The sequence below is a fragment of the Scyliorhinus torazame genome, chromosome 12 (genome assembly GCF_047496885.1).
Source record: "Scyliorhinus torazame isolate Kashiwa2021f chromosome 12, sScyTor2.1, whole genome shotgun sequence".
Lineage (NCBI taxonomy): Eukaryota > Metazoa > Chordata > Chondrichthyes > Carcharhiniformes > Scyliorhinidae > Scyliorhinus > Scyliorhinus torazame.
Window position 1 is genome coordinate 127,378,128 of NC_092718.1, and position 14,858 is coordinate 127,392,985.

The following is a 14,858-nucleotide window of genomic DNA, read 5'->3' on the forward strand; positions in this document are numbered from 1 at the left end:
TATAAACTTTGCCCTGCCGTATGGCCCTCACAGACTTTGATGCACAGGTGCATCCACGCAATCACGGAGGCCCTATCAGCCCACTCAGCACAATATTTCAACCTCAATATGCACCAAACCCCAGCAGAATGCCCAGGCAGCGCGGCACAGTACCGAGGCCGAGATAGCCCAGATGGGTGGGTGTTCGATAGGATGAATTTCCCCCTCCAAAGACCAGCCTATGATGGGTCAGTCTTCACAAACTGAAAGTAGTCCACTCGATGAACGTGTGTGGCCATGCGCTGCACATGGTGGACACCTGTGCCCGATGACCAGGCAGTGTGCATGACGCAATCAGCCAGACACTGAAGAAGGTTCCTGACAGCTATAACGTGTTGCCTCTTTTGCGACAGTGGTTATCTGCTGTGCCCGTGGCAGATGATGTTACTCCGGAGGTCACAGACCGATGTGAAGACACGCTACAACAACAACCGTGCCTGGATCAGTGGCGTGCTTCAGTGGTGTATTGGCAGCCTGGAGACATAGCTCATGTGACTTGATCATTCTGAGAAGTAGTCCAGTATAGTGCTACGATGGTCACCACATCGTGGTGGTCTGCTGTATCCTCCACAACGTCACACAGCAGAAGAATAACATGCTGGATGAGCTGGTTAAACGCCAGGAGTCGTCCAACAAGGAGGGTTTGGAGAGTGCTGTGAATGGTCAGGCCATGGGATCGGGTGGGCACAGAAGGCCGCACGACGTGTGCGTCAGAGCCAGTGCAAATGGGAAGCTGTAATTATCTCCAGATTCACTGACTATGGGTCCTGGCCGACAACACGAACATCCCACCTCACCACCACACCTCCTTCTAAGCCGACTCCGCCCTCTCCCCCCCCCCCCCCCATGACCATCCGTAGTATATACCTGTCCCGCATCCCGCACCTCCTCGCTGCAACAAGGACTTCTCATGCCCCCTCCTAGCTCTCCGAAGCCCTTTTCTCAGCTCATTCCTCGCTACCTTGTAACCCTCAAGCGACCCTACTGAACCTTGCTTTCTCATCCTTACATATACTTCCTTTTTCCTCTTGACAACACATTCAGCCTCTTTTCTGAACCATGGTTCCCTCAAACGGCCATTTCCTACCTGCCTGACAGGGACATGCCGATCAAGGACACGCTATGTGTTCCTTGAACAAGCTCCACTTTTCATTTGAGCTTTCCCTGCTAGTTTCTCTTGCCATCTTATGCTCCCTAATTCTTGCCTAATCGCATCATAATTACCCCTCCTCCAAATATAAACTTTGCCCTGCCGTATGGCCCTCACAGACTTTGATGCACTGGTGCATCCACGCAATCACGGAGGCCCTATCAGCCCACTCAGCACAATATTTCAACCTCAATATGCACCAAACCCCAGCAGAATGCCCAGGCAGCGCGGCACAGTACCGAGGCCGAGATAGCCCAGATGGGTGGGTGTTCGATAGGATGAATTTCCCCCTCCAAAGACCAGCCTATGATGGGTCAGTCTTCACAAACTGAAAGTAGTCCACTCGATGAACGTGTGTGGCCATGCGCTGCACATGGTGGACACCTGTGCCCGATGACCAGGCAGTGTGCATGACGCAATCAGCCAGACACTGAAGAAGGTTCCTGACAGCTATAACGTGTTGCCTCTTTTGCGACAGTGGTTATCTGCTGTGCCCGTGGCAGATGATGTTACTCCGGAGGTCACAGACCGATGTGAAGACACGCTACAACAACAACCGTGCCTGGATCAGTGGCGTGCTTCAGTGGTGTATTGGCAGCCTGGAGACATAGCTCATGTGACTTGATCATTCTGAGAAGTAGTCCAGTATAGTGCTACGATGGTCACCACATCGTGGTGGTCTGCTGTATCCTCCACAACGTCACACAGCAGAAGAATAACATGCTGGATGAGCTGGTTAAACGCCAGGACTCGTCCAACAAGGAGGGTTTGGAGAGTGCTGTGAATGGTCAGGCCATGGGATCGGGTGGGCACAGAAGGCCGCACGACGTGTGCGTCAGAGCCAGTGCAAATGGGAAGCTGTAATTATCTCCAGATTCACTGACTATGGGTCCTGGCCGACAACACGAACATCCCACCTCACCACCACACCTCCATCTAAGCCGACTCCGCCCTCTCCCCCCCCCCCCCCCATGACCATCCGTAGTATATACCTGTCCCGCATCCCGCACCTCCTCGCTGCAACAAGGACTTCTCATGCCCCCTCCTAGCTCTCCGAAGCCCTTTTCTCAGCTCATTCCTCGCTACCTTGTAACCCTCAAGCGACCCTACTGAACCTTGCTTTCTCATCCTTACATATACTTCCTTTTTCCTCTTGACAAGACATTCAGCCTCTTTTCTGAACCATGGTTCCCTCAAACGGCCATTTCCTACCTGCCTGACAGGGACATGCCGATCAAGGACACGCTATGTGTTCCTTGAACAAGCTCCACTTTTCATTTGAGCTTTCCCTGCTAGTTTCTCTTGCCATCTTATGCTCCCTAATTCTTGCCTAATCGCATCATAATTACCCCTCCTCCAAATATAAACTTTGCCCTGCCGTATGGCCCTCACAGACTTTGATGCACAGGTGCATCCACGCAATCACGGAGGCCCTATCAGCCCACTCAGCACAATATTTCAACCTCAATATGCACCAAACCCCAGCAGAATGCCCAGGCAGCGCGGCACAGTACCGAAGCCGAGATAGCCCAGATGGGTGGGTGTTCGATAGGATGAATTTCCCCCTCCAAAGACCAGCCTATGATGGGTCAGTCTTCACAAACTGAAAGTAGTCCACTCGATGAACGTGTGTGGCCATGCGCTGCACATGGTGGACACCTGTGCCCGATGACCAGGCAGTGTGCATGACGCAATCAGCCAGACACTGAAGAAGGTTCCTGACAGCTATAACGTGTTGCCTCTTTTGCGACAGTGGTTATCTGCTGTGCCCGTGGCAGATGATGTTACTCCGGAGGTCACAGACCGATGTGAAGACACGCTACAACAACAACCGTGCCTGGATCAGTGGCGTGCTTCAGTGGTGTATTGGCAGCCTGGAGACATAGCTCATGTGACTTGATCATTCTGAGAAGTAGTCCAGTATAGTGCTACGATGGTCACCACATCGTGGTGGTCTGCTGTATCCTCCACAACGTCACACAGCAGAAGAATAACATGCTGGATGAGCTGGTTAAACGCCAGGAGTCGTCCAACAAGGAGGGTTTGGAGAGTGCTGTGAATGGTCAGGCCATGGGATCGGGTGGGCACAGAAGGCCGCACGACGTGTGCGTCAGAGCCAGTGCAAATGGGAAGCTGTAATTATCTCCAGATTCACTGACTATGGGTCCTGGCCGACAACACGAACATCCCACCTCACCACCACACCTCCTTCTAAGCCGACTCCGCCCTCTCCCCCCCCCCCCCATGACCATCCGTAGTATATACCTGTCCCGCATCCCGCACCTCCTCGCTGCAACAAGGACTTCTCATGCCCCCTCCTAGCTCTCCGAAGCCCTTTTCTCAGCTCATTCCTCGCTACCTTGTAACCCTCAAGCGACCCTACTGAACCTTGCTTTCTCATCCTTACATATACTTCCTTTTTCCTCTTGACAAGACATTCAGCGTCTTTTGTGAACCATGGTTCCCTCAAACGGCCATTTCCTACCTGCCTGACAGGGACATGCCGATCAAGGACACGCTATGTGTTCCTTGAACAAGCTCCACTTTTCATTTGCGCTTTCCCTGCTAGTTTCTCTTGCCATCTTATGCTCCCTAATTCTTGCCTAATCGCATCATAATTACCCCTCCTCCAAATATAAACTTTGCCCTGCCGTATGGCCCTCACAGACTTTGATGCACAGGTGCATCCACGCAATCACGGAGGCCCTATCAGCCCACTCAGCACACTATTTCAACCTCAATATGCACCAAACCCCAGCAGAATGCCCAGGCAGCGCGGCACAGTACCAAGGCCGAGATAGCCCAGATGGGTGGGTGTTCGATAGGATGAATTTCCCCCTCCAAAGACCAGCCTATGATGGGTCAGTCTTCACAAACTGAAAGTAGTCCACTCGATGAACGTGTGTGGCCATGCGCTGCACATGGTGGACACCTGTGCCCGATGACCAGGCAGTGTGCATGACGCAATCAGCCAGACACTGAAGAAGGTTCCTGACAGCTATAACGTGTTGCCTCTTTTGCGACAGTGGTTATCTGCTGTGCCCGTGGCAGATGATGTTACTCCGGAGGTCACAGACCGATGTGAAGACACGCTACAACAACAACCGTGCCTGGATCAGTGGCGTGCTTCAGTGGTGTATTGGCAGCCTGGAGACATAGCTCATGTGACTTGATCATTCTGAGAAGTAGTCCAGTATAGTGCTACGATGGTCACCACATCGTGGTGGTCTGCTGTATCCTCCACAACGTCACACAGCAGAAGAATAACATGCTGGATGAGCTGGTTAAACGCCAGGACTCGTCCAACAAGGAGGGTTTGGAGAGTGCTGTGAATGGTCAGGCCATGGGATCGGGTGGGCACAGAAGGCCGCACGACGTGTGCGTCAGAGCCAGTGCAAATGGGAAGCTGTAATTATCTCCAGATTCACTGACTATGGGTCCTGGCCGACAACACGAACATCCCACCTCACCACCACACCTCCTTCTAAGCCGACTCCCCCCTCTCCCCACCCCCCCCCCCCCATGACCATCCGTAGTATATACCTGCCCCGCATCCCGCACCTCCTCGCTGCAACTCTGTCCCTTGTTCCTAACTGTGGGCGCGGGTCCTGGGTTGGCAGTAACTGCAGGTCTGGTCCTTGGGATGGAGTACGATAATGACCGTTCTGCAATTACCTCTGGTGCTCTGCATCGTTTCACGACGTCAGGCACCTGCACAAAGTCGCAATATGCACCTTCCGCCTGGATGATTCTTGCATGCGAGCTGGCCATTCTATCCCACTGTCCCACCAAAGCCTTGGGTTGCATAAGTGGGTCAGGGTTCGATTGGTGGGAGGTGGGGATTTTGGAGAGTGGGAGGGGTCCCGCCAGATTACTGCAGAGATGTGCAGAGTATGACCTAGTGGCCCAGCCCAGTGCCCACCTCCACCATCCGCCAATATTTACACTCCCTCCTCATTGTCGCAGCGCACGCTCTGCAGCCAGCGCAGCGCTGCCCATCCCTCGCACCCTCCCCAAAGAGCACCAAGGCAGTTTGGAGCCTTTCTATACAGGTGTTTATGTTACAAATAAGATGTGAACGTCACTATAAAGCTTTGTGCCATAGCTCCAACGCCACCCTACGTGCTGTAGCCGTGTCAGCCTTACTGATGTCTACGTTTCTGGCCTTATGGGCTCCGCAACTAAATCGAGGTGGATCCCCAGGCGGTACTCCAGGGTGGAAATGGCATGCTGTGAATCCTAGCCTGTGACATTGGTTCCCTTTGACAACACTCCTCTGGTCGTACCGGGCATGGATGGACCCATCAGTAGCTCGGACGTGATGCCACCTTGTTTGGGCACTGCCCGTCAGATGCATAAGGGACAAGAGCAGGAGTCCGATGCGCTGCTGTATTCTGGTCCCTCACTGTGGGAGTCGGTGGCTTGGTCTCCATCACCATCTCGGCCCTTGGGATGCCAAAGGCACCGGGATCCTCTCTGTTAATGGAGAGTGACCAGAAGGAGCTCCTGGGGATACATATTCGCCTGCACTGCAAGTCTGTAGACCGACCCTTGTCTCGACCACGGTCTCCATGCACGCGGTTATGGAGCACAGGTACTGGGCCACCCGCTTCTGGGAATGTGCGACATCACACATTAAGTTTCCCTCCTCCTCCTGCGTTGGTGGCACGGTAGAACAGTGGTTACCACTGTTGCTTCAAAGCGCCAGGGAATTGTGTTCGATTCCCGGCTTGGTTACTGTCTGTGTGGAGTTTGACCTTTTTCCCAATATCTGCAGGGGGTTCCAACGGTTGCGCTGGATTCCTCCCACAGTCCACTGATGTGAAGGTTATGTGAGCTGGCCGTTCTAAATCACCCTTAATGTCCAAAATGGTTAGTTCGGGTTACTGGGTTATGGAATAGGGTGGTGGTATGGGCTTAAGTAGGGTGCTCTTTCCAAGGGCCCGTCCAGAATTGAAGGGCCGACAGTCCTTCATCTGCAGTGTAGGTTCTATGACCAATGACTGGCCTGATCAGCAAGCCCCGGGCAACGCTGACAGCGTAGTTAACAATAACCTTTTGTGCACTTTTGTTAAGAGGATCATGGGTGCTACCTGATGCACACTGCACACGTTCTGTGGCACGCCACGTGGAGGGAGGAACCTAGGACGTGAATGGCCGGGGGCTTCAGGAACAATGTACCATTCATAATTGAGATGCAGTCATAGAACATAGAACATAAAAAATACAGCACAGAACAGGCCCTTCGGCCCACGATGTTGTGCCAAACCTTTGTCCTAGATTAATCATAGATTATCATTGAATTTACAGTGCAGAAGGAGGCCATTCGGCCCTTTGAGTCTGCACCGGCTCTTGGAAAGAGCACCCTACCCAAACTCAACACCTCCACCCAACACCAAGGGCAATTTGGACATTAAGGGCAATTTATCATTGGCCAATTCACCTAACCCGCACATCTTTGGACTGTGGGAGGAAACCGGAGCACCCGGAGGAAACCCACGCACACACGGGGAGGATGTGCAAACTCCGCACAGACAGTGACCCAAGCTGGAATCGAACCTGGGACCCTGGAGCTGTGAAGCAATTGTGCTATCCACAATGCTACCGTGCTGTCCTTGAGAACAAATAACTCTACACTATATCATTTTACCGTAATCCATGTACCTATCCAATAGCTGCTTGAAGGTCCCTAATGTTTCCGACTCAACTACTTCCACAGGCAGTGCATTCCATGCCCCCACTACTCTCTGGGTAAAGAACCTACCTCTGATATCCCTCCTATGTCTTCCACCTTTCACCTTAAATTTATGTCCCCTTGTAATGGTTTGTTCCACCCGGGGGAAAAGTCTCTGACTGTCTACTCTATCTATTCCCCTGATCATCTTATAAACCTCTGTCAAGTCGCCCCTCATCCTTCTCCGTTCTAATGAGAAAAGGCCTAGCACCCTCAACCAAGCGCCAGGAAGTATACGAGTGGTTGTTGGCAACTATCAAACGCCTGAAGGTTTTGTTGAAGTAGCCAACTGCATGCGGGGGCAGACAGACGTGCCAAAAATGCGTTCAAACAGGCCAACACAGCACGGCTGGCATTCGCAGTCGAGGAATTCACGGCAAAGGAATCCACCATGGGTCATGTGGACCAAATCCTAGGGCAAACCTTGCGACCGGTGAGCAAGGCACAGGACAGTGTTGCCCTGTCACACCGAGCGATGTCCAGGACCACTTGGGCATTGCAGTAGCGCTCCCGAGCTGGAATCTGCTTGGGCTGGTAGTCTGGTGCGGGGGACACGAGAAGGGCCAGCCTCATCGCCAGAATATCCTGCAAGACACAAGGAATGATCCATGATTGGATCGCGTGTTTGGGATGTTGCGCGTATGGTGTGCGGGTCGTGAGGGGGTATCGATGAGTTGCTGAGGATGTGCTGTCAGGGTGGTATGGGGGTTGTCTGGGGCTTGTGACGGGGTGTTGTGGGGTTGGGAGATTTTGGTGGGGGCCTGGTGAGCATGTGATAATCGGGACGTATGGTTGGGATTTGGTTTGTGGCATGTCGCATGTATGCCACGGGAAACTACAGCGAGGTTTCAATTGATTAGCTGATGTCTAACTCCGCCTTGGCGACTGTCCAGGCTCAACAACCATGTCCAGTTCCAGCGCTCTGCAGCGGTGAGAGGCCAGGTGTCCAGCGGTCCGATACTCTCCTTTTTCTCTCGCTGGTTATGCAGCGCCTTTTGCTGAGAGTGGGTTGGGGGGGGGGCAGGGGGGGGGCGACTGCACAGCGTTAGACAGTCTGTCATGGTGGGCGGTATGGGTACTGATATGCGGTACTGCGTCGGTAGTGCACACACTACCGGAGGGTGTGTTCGGATGTCCTCCGGGTGGGGCGGGTTAGTTGTGTTTGGGACGGGCATTGATGACACGGGCACAGAGGTAGCAGGCATCCCGGCCGCGCTCAGGATTTTTTTCTGCACTGGAGTCCTGTCCTTTCCGCGGGGCGTACGACGCTCACAGCCTCAGCATGCTGCGTCCAGTCCCAATGTACAGTAGTGTATGGCATCCTCCTTCCCACACCTCGGGAGGGGGGCGCACTTTCTCTCTACGCCATTCCGTAGGTTCTGGAGCTCAGCAGAACCTTGCTGCCATTGTGGTAGCTGGGATGAGTGCGTGTTGGAAGTGGAATGTTGAGATGCAGCTGCAGCTTGTAAGCCTCTGACCTGTTAAGACTTGCAATCGCAATCCCGACGAAACTGACTCCGTTCTCAATTGGAAGCGATCGTGCTCTACGTGGCGTCGGTGCCATCCCATTCAGTAACATGTGTTGCTCAAGGACAAACGACAATTTCGATTTCGTAGGCGTCCATCGAATCATTCCCGGCGTGAACAGATTTGTGAAACGGACAATCCTGACCCATGTTCCTCATATGTGCCTAATCATAATGCAGCTGGTGAAGGAACAGTACCTCACTGGATGATTGCCTTTGCAGTCAACAGCAACGATGTCCCTGCAATTTTTGCATGTTCAAAACTTCAAAAGTCATAGAGGAGGCGATGTATTGATCGTTCACGTGATGGTCAACGTGCTCTGATGTTATCCATCAACAGAGCCATCAATATGGTCAATGCTTAAAACTGAAGCACATTATCCACGTGACTGTGAGGGTTTCGCCCCTCAACACCAAGATGGGCATGTTCGGTGTCATTAATTAGGAAAAAAAAATTGTGCCCTCTAAATTTACTTTTTTTGAAAATGCTGAAAACTGAGAAAGATTGGTCGAACACTGGTAAATATCTTGTCTTTAAAGATTGATGCTCTGCACTGACCTTCTGTCGAATTTGTGACATCTGTTTAATTAAACGTGGAAAAAATATATTGCTGTATCCATTTATTTTGTACTCAGGATTTACAACATTAGCACAGCCAATGCAAACATCAGTGAATAGTTTGTATGAACGTCGCAATACGCCATGTCGGAACGTTCAGGTTGAAAATGTGATTCTGAACCGTCGGGAAACATTGGTTCCTATCTTCTTCTCTGACGTTTCTACACTGATGCAAGATTATCTCCCTCTCTCTCGCTCTTGCTCGCTTTTGCTCTCTCTCTCTCTTTCTCTCTCTCCACTCCCCTCCCTCCCTCTCTATCTCTCCAATATCCGAGATACATAATCACACGTTCTGAAGGTTATTCCACTCAGTATTTGCTTCCTGCCTTACCATGTTGGGACTTTTTCAGGTCTGTGGGAGTTAAAAAGAGTAGGGTGTATCCAGAGACAAGGGACAATAACAGATTAAAAACCAATATTACATGAGATATCAAATCATCACATCTATTGCATATCGTTCACGGACAAATATTCATAGATTGTGCTGCAGATCTATCAATAATATAATTCATTGACGTCATCATGTGAGTTAGAACGTACTGCTGCGACAGATGAACAGCAAGAAACCAGTTGTTAGGAGAAATCTAAAGTATCCACAGCCATCATATCTTGTTCGTACTATGCATTATGACAGAATTCACGGGCTCTAAATTTTGCGATATGTCAAAATCCAATGTTCCAGTATTATGACAGTGTCGATGTTCGGAGTTACAATCTGACTCCAGTAAAAAAAACATTTGAGGATAGTGAACAGTATTTCTTCCAAGACATTGTCGTCGAAAGTTGATAAAGGCAGATAGATCAATCTACCTCCAAGCATCAAACTCAAGCACATGTCAGCCCTACATTTAAAAAACATATTTCTATTATGTCGAAGAAACTTCGAAAGTCCCTCTTTGCAAACCGGTAGAATTCACGTGCTTAACACCACCCCTTCAATTCGCACAATTATCAGCTCCACAAGTCAGCATCATTTCTTCATCAACCAAAACCCACAGTGAACACGCCCATGTGAAAGCATTCACTGATATTGGTTTCGTTGCACATCACTTTGAAATAATTTCTAATCTAATGGTGGGAACGTAAAACGTTTCCTGTTCAGTGTTCTTCGCATTAGTTTCACATTCTCAAATATTCAGCTCACTGCGTCCTTTAAATGTGTCTGCGCTGGGCAGCAAGGTGGCACTTCTGCCTCACGGCGCCGAGGTCCCGGGTTCGATCCCGGCGCAGGTGAATGTCCTTGTGGAGTTTGCACACTTCGACTCAAAAACCCAATGATGTGCAGGTTAGGTGGATTAGATACGCTGAATTGCCCCTTAATAGGAATAAAATTGGGCCCTCTAAATTTATATTAAAAAATACACGTATGCGCTATGCGGCACAAATTCGTCCAGCAACACTCGAAGGATTGTCAGGGGAAACCTTGTTTGCAACAAAAAATGGAACTGCGCATGCATCTCCAGTTCTGATAAAGCTTTGTTTCCAACTCAATTACTTTGTAGTTATGATTGAGTTTGATACTGAAAGCAGATTGATCGATCTGCCTTTGTTAACTTTGGACACCGATGTCCCATCTCGCTTATTGTTCTATTGGTGTCAAATGGTCCAGCATTGGGAGGAAATCAAAAACTTTCCCGTTGTCACCTCTCGAAACCAAGGTATATCGTAACTATTGCTTTCTTCCACAAAGTACGCAATTGTTGCGTCCCATACACATTAAGTTGCAAGTACCTCTATCAGTTCCTCACACTTGAAAGCATAATTTATGAATAGGTTTAAATCACGGTAAATTTTCCATTACATCCCTGTGCCAACGCTGAAAATGCACATTAATCTCCAGCACCGTCAGTTGATGTAACCCAAATTGATCATGAGGTAACCGCTGAGGTTTGCCGTTTGGCGCCTTGATACATGATTGTCGAGACAGTCGTGGCCAAAGTGTTCCACCAACGATGGATTCCTGTCAACTTCTTGCATGCAAATACTTAAGGCCTCGAAAGATAGAGCCAGGATTCTCTGTTCGAGCCGGCATCATATGCGCGCCCGCGTGCTTCACGGCGCCTTGTTTCAAATTAAATCGACGGAAATAGAGATTGTCGCTTCCAGCGAGCGGCGCAGACCCAAGAAAGAAGCTGCTAAACGACCAGAGAATCCAGTTGATCACCTGGGTATTGGATTCGATCTAGGAAACAACGACATTTCCCCCTGTTCTCAGTATGGCATAGGCCAAATATTAAAACTGAAACTGTTGCTGCAACTTTCCTCAATAACTTAGTTGAGAACACAACTTTTCTGCGCTCACCTTCTGACGACTTATTTCGTGCTGCATTGTTAAAGAAGAAAAACAATTCAATAGCACGTTTTCCTACATTTATTTTCGAACAAGTATTAAAAAGCGGCAGACCCAATTCAACGACCGTGGAATTGATTAATGTGATGCCGTTCTGCGCCGTATCAGTCTTTCAGGGTCATTGATTAAATATACGATGAATAAACTGACCTTCATGTTTCACTGTGGCCTTCTATAATTAGTGTATGTTCTCTCCCTCTCTCTACCTCTCTCGCCCTGTTAATTCAGCCTGTCTTATTATAAAATCATCAACCATGCATTTTCACATAGGCATGCCATATTGTTTTTCGCCTTGCCATCTTGGCATTTTGTTAGATCTGTGGGGGTGAAGCCGACGAGTGATTTTCTTGAACTTAATTATAAATATCATGATTGGAACTAACATTTCATGAACAAGGAACATTTCTAATCTCTAGCAGATGATTTAGAAACACATCATCATAGCACAGGCTTCACAGCTGCTAGTGTCATAATCCTGATGGGAACAGTTTTAATCGAAACATCGTGACAGCCAAGGTTCGGCAGCAAACAAGCAGATACAGTGAAAATAATACCAGCGTCATCAGAGCTTTTATGACTTTGGTAAATTATGTAACAACAGATTTCTCTAAACTTCCATTCTTCACCATGTGAAACCTCCCAGATGGTTCAGTCCTGTGTCCTTTGAGATTATATGGGAAAATATATCAAGAGAAAAGAAAAGCAATGCCTTGAGATGTTCTTAATGACCTATTACATCTGCGGAAGGTTTCAGCTTGAGCTTTGGTAATCAATGGTTGGTCCTCCATCTTTTCATGAATTAAATATAGATGTATCAGTAAATTAAACTTAATTCTTTATTTTTCCAATTAAGGGGCAATTTTGCCTTGCAAATCGACTTTCCTGCACATATTTGCGTTGTGGGGGCGAAACCCACGTAGACACGAGGACAACGTGCAAACTCCACCCGGACAGTGACCCAGAGCAGGGATCGAACATGGTTTCTCGGCGCACTGAGGCTGCAGTGCTAACTACCGCGCCACCGTGCTGCCCATAATTACATCATTTATGTGGGAATATATATATATATGCTCTCGTCACGGACAATTGATATCACGGTCTTTAATCTCACTGCAATTCATTTGAAAAAGAAAACATCCAAATAAGATTGAATTGAGGCATCACTGGTTTTTTTCTCGAGAATAAAGAGATTAGAAGATAGGTAACATCATTCAGGCAACGAAGTAAATCCAAACCAAGCGGAATAACAATCCTATGTAATCAAACAAGGATTGATACTGAAAAACGTTTATATCATTCGGATTTCTTCCGGATTGTCCCAATCCGCGCCTTAGTGGATGGTGATCTATCCAATCTCAGGTTTAAAAAAAATCAGCAACAGTGTGTTCCATCTGACTCATGCACTTTCACAAGGGAATGATACAAAGATATAAAGTGGAGTTAGATTCGATCTCCGATACAAGACATTTTTCGTGTGCCAATAATGTACTGTAATTTACATGACCAACGTATAAAGCTGTAACTTTGCTTGATAAAGTAATTTTCAGGAGTTTTCTTTTGCATTCATCTTCTGAACACTTTTGTTTCGTTATGTATTTTCAAAAACCATCAAAGAGTAAAACGCGTATCTGGCTGCATGAATTACGAATGAATAATTAGCAGAGCATTACACAGAAAATATAGTGTAAATATAGTGAATATCGAAACAAATCTTGGACTTTAACCTGCTGTTGTAAGACTTCTTGCAGAAAATATATACCAACTTTGACGTTTGGTCGGATTGTGCCGTGTTGAGAATGCATGAGAAAGAGCTTTAACATCATGGAGCAGCATTGGTCTATATAATTATCACAATTCCGGTAAACTTCTCTCTCTTTCTCGTTGTCATTCTCTCTCTCGCTTTTAGCTCGATCATGGGTCCGGATTGTCCGGTCCCCCAGCATTGTGCTTCATGGCGACGCACCTCTCGCTGGTGGTGAGATTTTTACTTTCCTCTACTTCTCATTGGATTTCCGCTTTTAGCCACAACAAGCAGCCGCAAACCCATGGGTTGGGCGCAGTGCCAATGGAAAAAAGAGAATCCAGACGAATAGCACCATCGCGCAGCCTCTCGCATTTATTCACGTTGGCACTTCGACATTTTTCCTGCCTTACCGGCCTGGCACTTTCGCAGATCTGTGGAAGTTAAAATTATAATTTGAAGACGAAGAGATACGTTACAATAAACCTCCATTTAATAGTTAATTATATCAATCAGCAGTTGCTGACAGCTACTGATTAGCTGCAACAAGTCAAATGCTGAGAATAAGGTGCAGCAATGTAAATGATGTTGAGCATTGCAACTGTTGCCACTACACATTTCTACCACTTCAACCTCAGAGATCAGGTGACACCTTCCAAATCTTTCCCGACAGTGAAATTATGAGTGATGCTGACGGGAAATATACGCGACAAAAATTTAGCAACTTAAAATATGTTTTTACTTTGTCGTATAATGCTTCTCTGATGTGCTTCATCATCCGCGCCAGCTCCCCTCCCAATCCATGTGCAGTTAATACTGACTTGCTGAGATATAAACTGGGTAATTGATTAAATGTACGAAACAAATAGAGTTCCAAGAGCTCTCAAATAATTCGACAACATGGGCAGAACGTGAAAACTGTTTCAGTCATCTGTGAAATGTAATTACTCTTGGTTCACACTTAACTTCTGCAGTACTTTAATGCTGTATTTCTCAAGGCATAAATAGAGGAAATGCATGTAGGGCATCATTTGCTTTCAAATTAAGAATTAACAAAGCTTTACAGCAATCACAATACTGGTGAACACTCAAACAGGACGTCTAACTGTGTGTTCAGTGTGTGACGGATATGAAACACCTAACGGCAGCATGGATCTTTATATGCTTTATATGCGTCTGTCGCCTCCTTCGTTGATAGGAGGCTCTCTATCTCCATTTTTCTCTCTTTCTTGCCGTTTACTAACACCTGAATAAATCCATCACTCAGCCGCACGGAGTTTGACATGCCATGCCAGCCTATACCTGACTGCTCATCCTAGTACTTTGCCAGATTTGTTCGAGTAAAATAAAATGAGTGAATATTCAGACCAAAATAGGAAACAGCCCATAAGCCACGGTAACGTTGATCTAATATAAAAGATATGCGGGTTAGGTGGATTGGCCATGCTAAATTGCTCTGAGTGTCCAAAACATGTTAAGTGGGAGTTACTGGGTTACGGGGGTAGGGTAGATACGTGGGCTTCAGTAGGGTGCTCTTTGTAAGGGTCTGTGCAGACTCGATGGGCCAAATGGCCTACTTCTGCACTGTAAATTCTATGATTCTAATATCAGGCTCACCTCATCTCCACTAAATCATTCATAGGCACATCGTACTGACAGGCACTGCATATCTAGCAGTTTTATCGTTTTGTTAATTCAA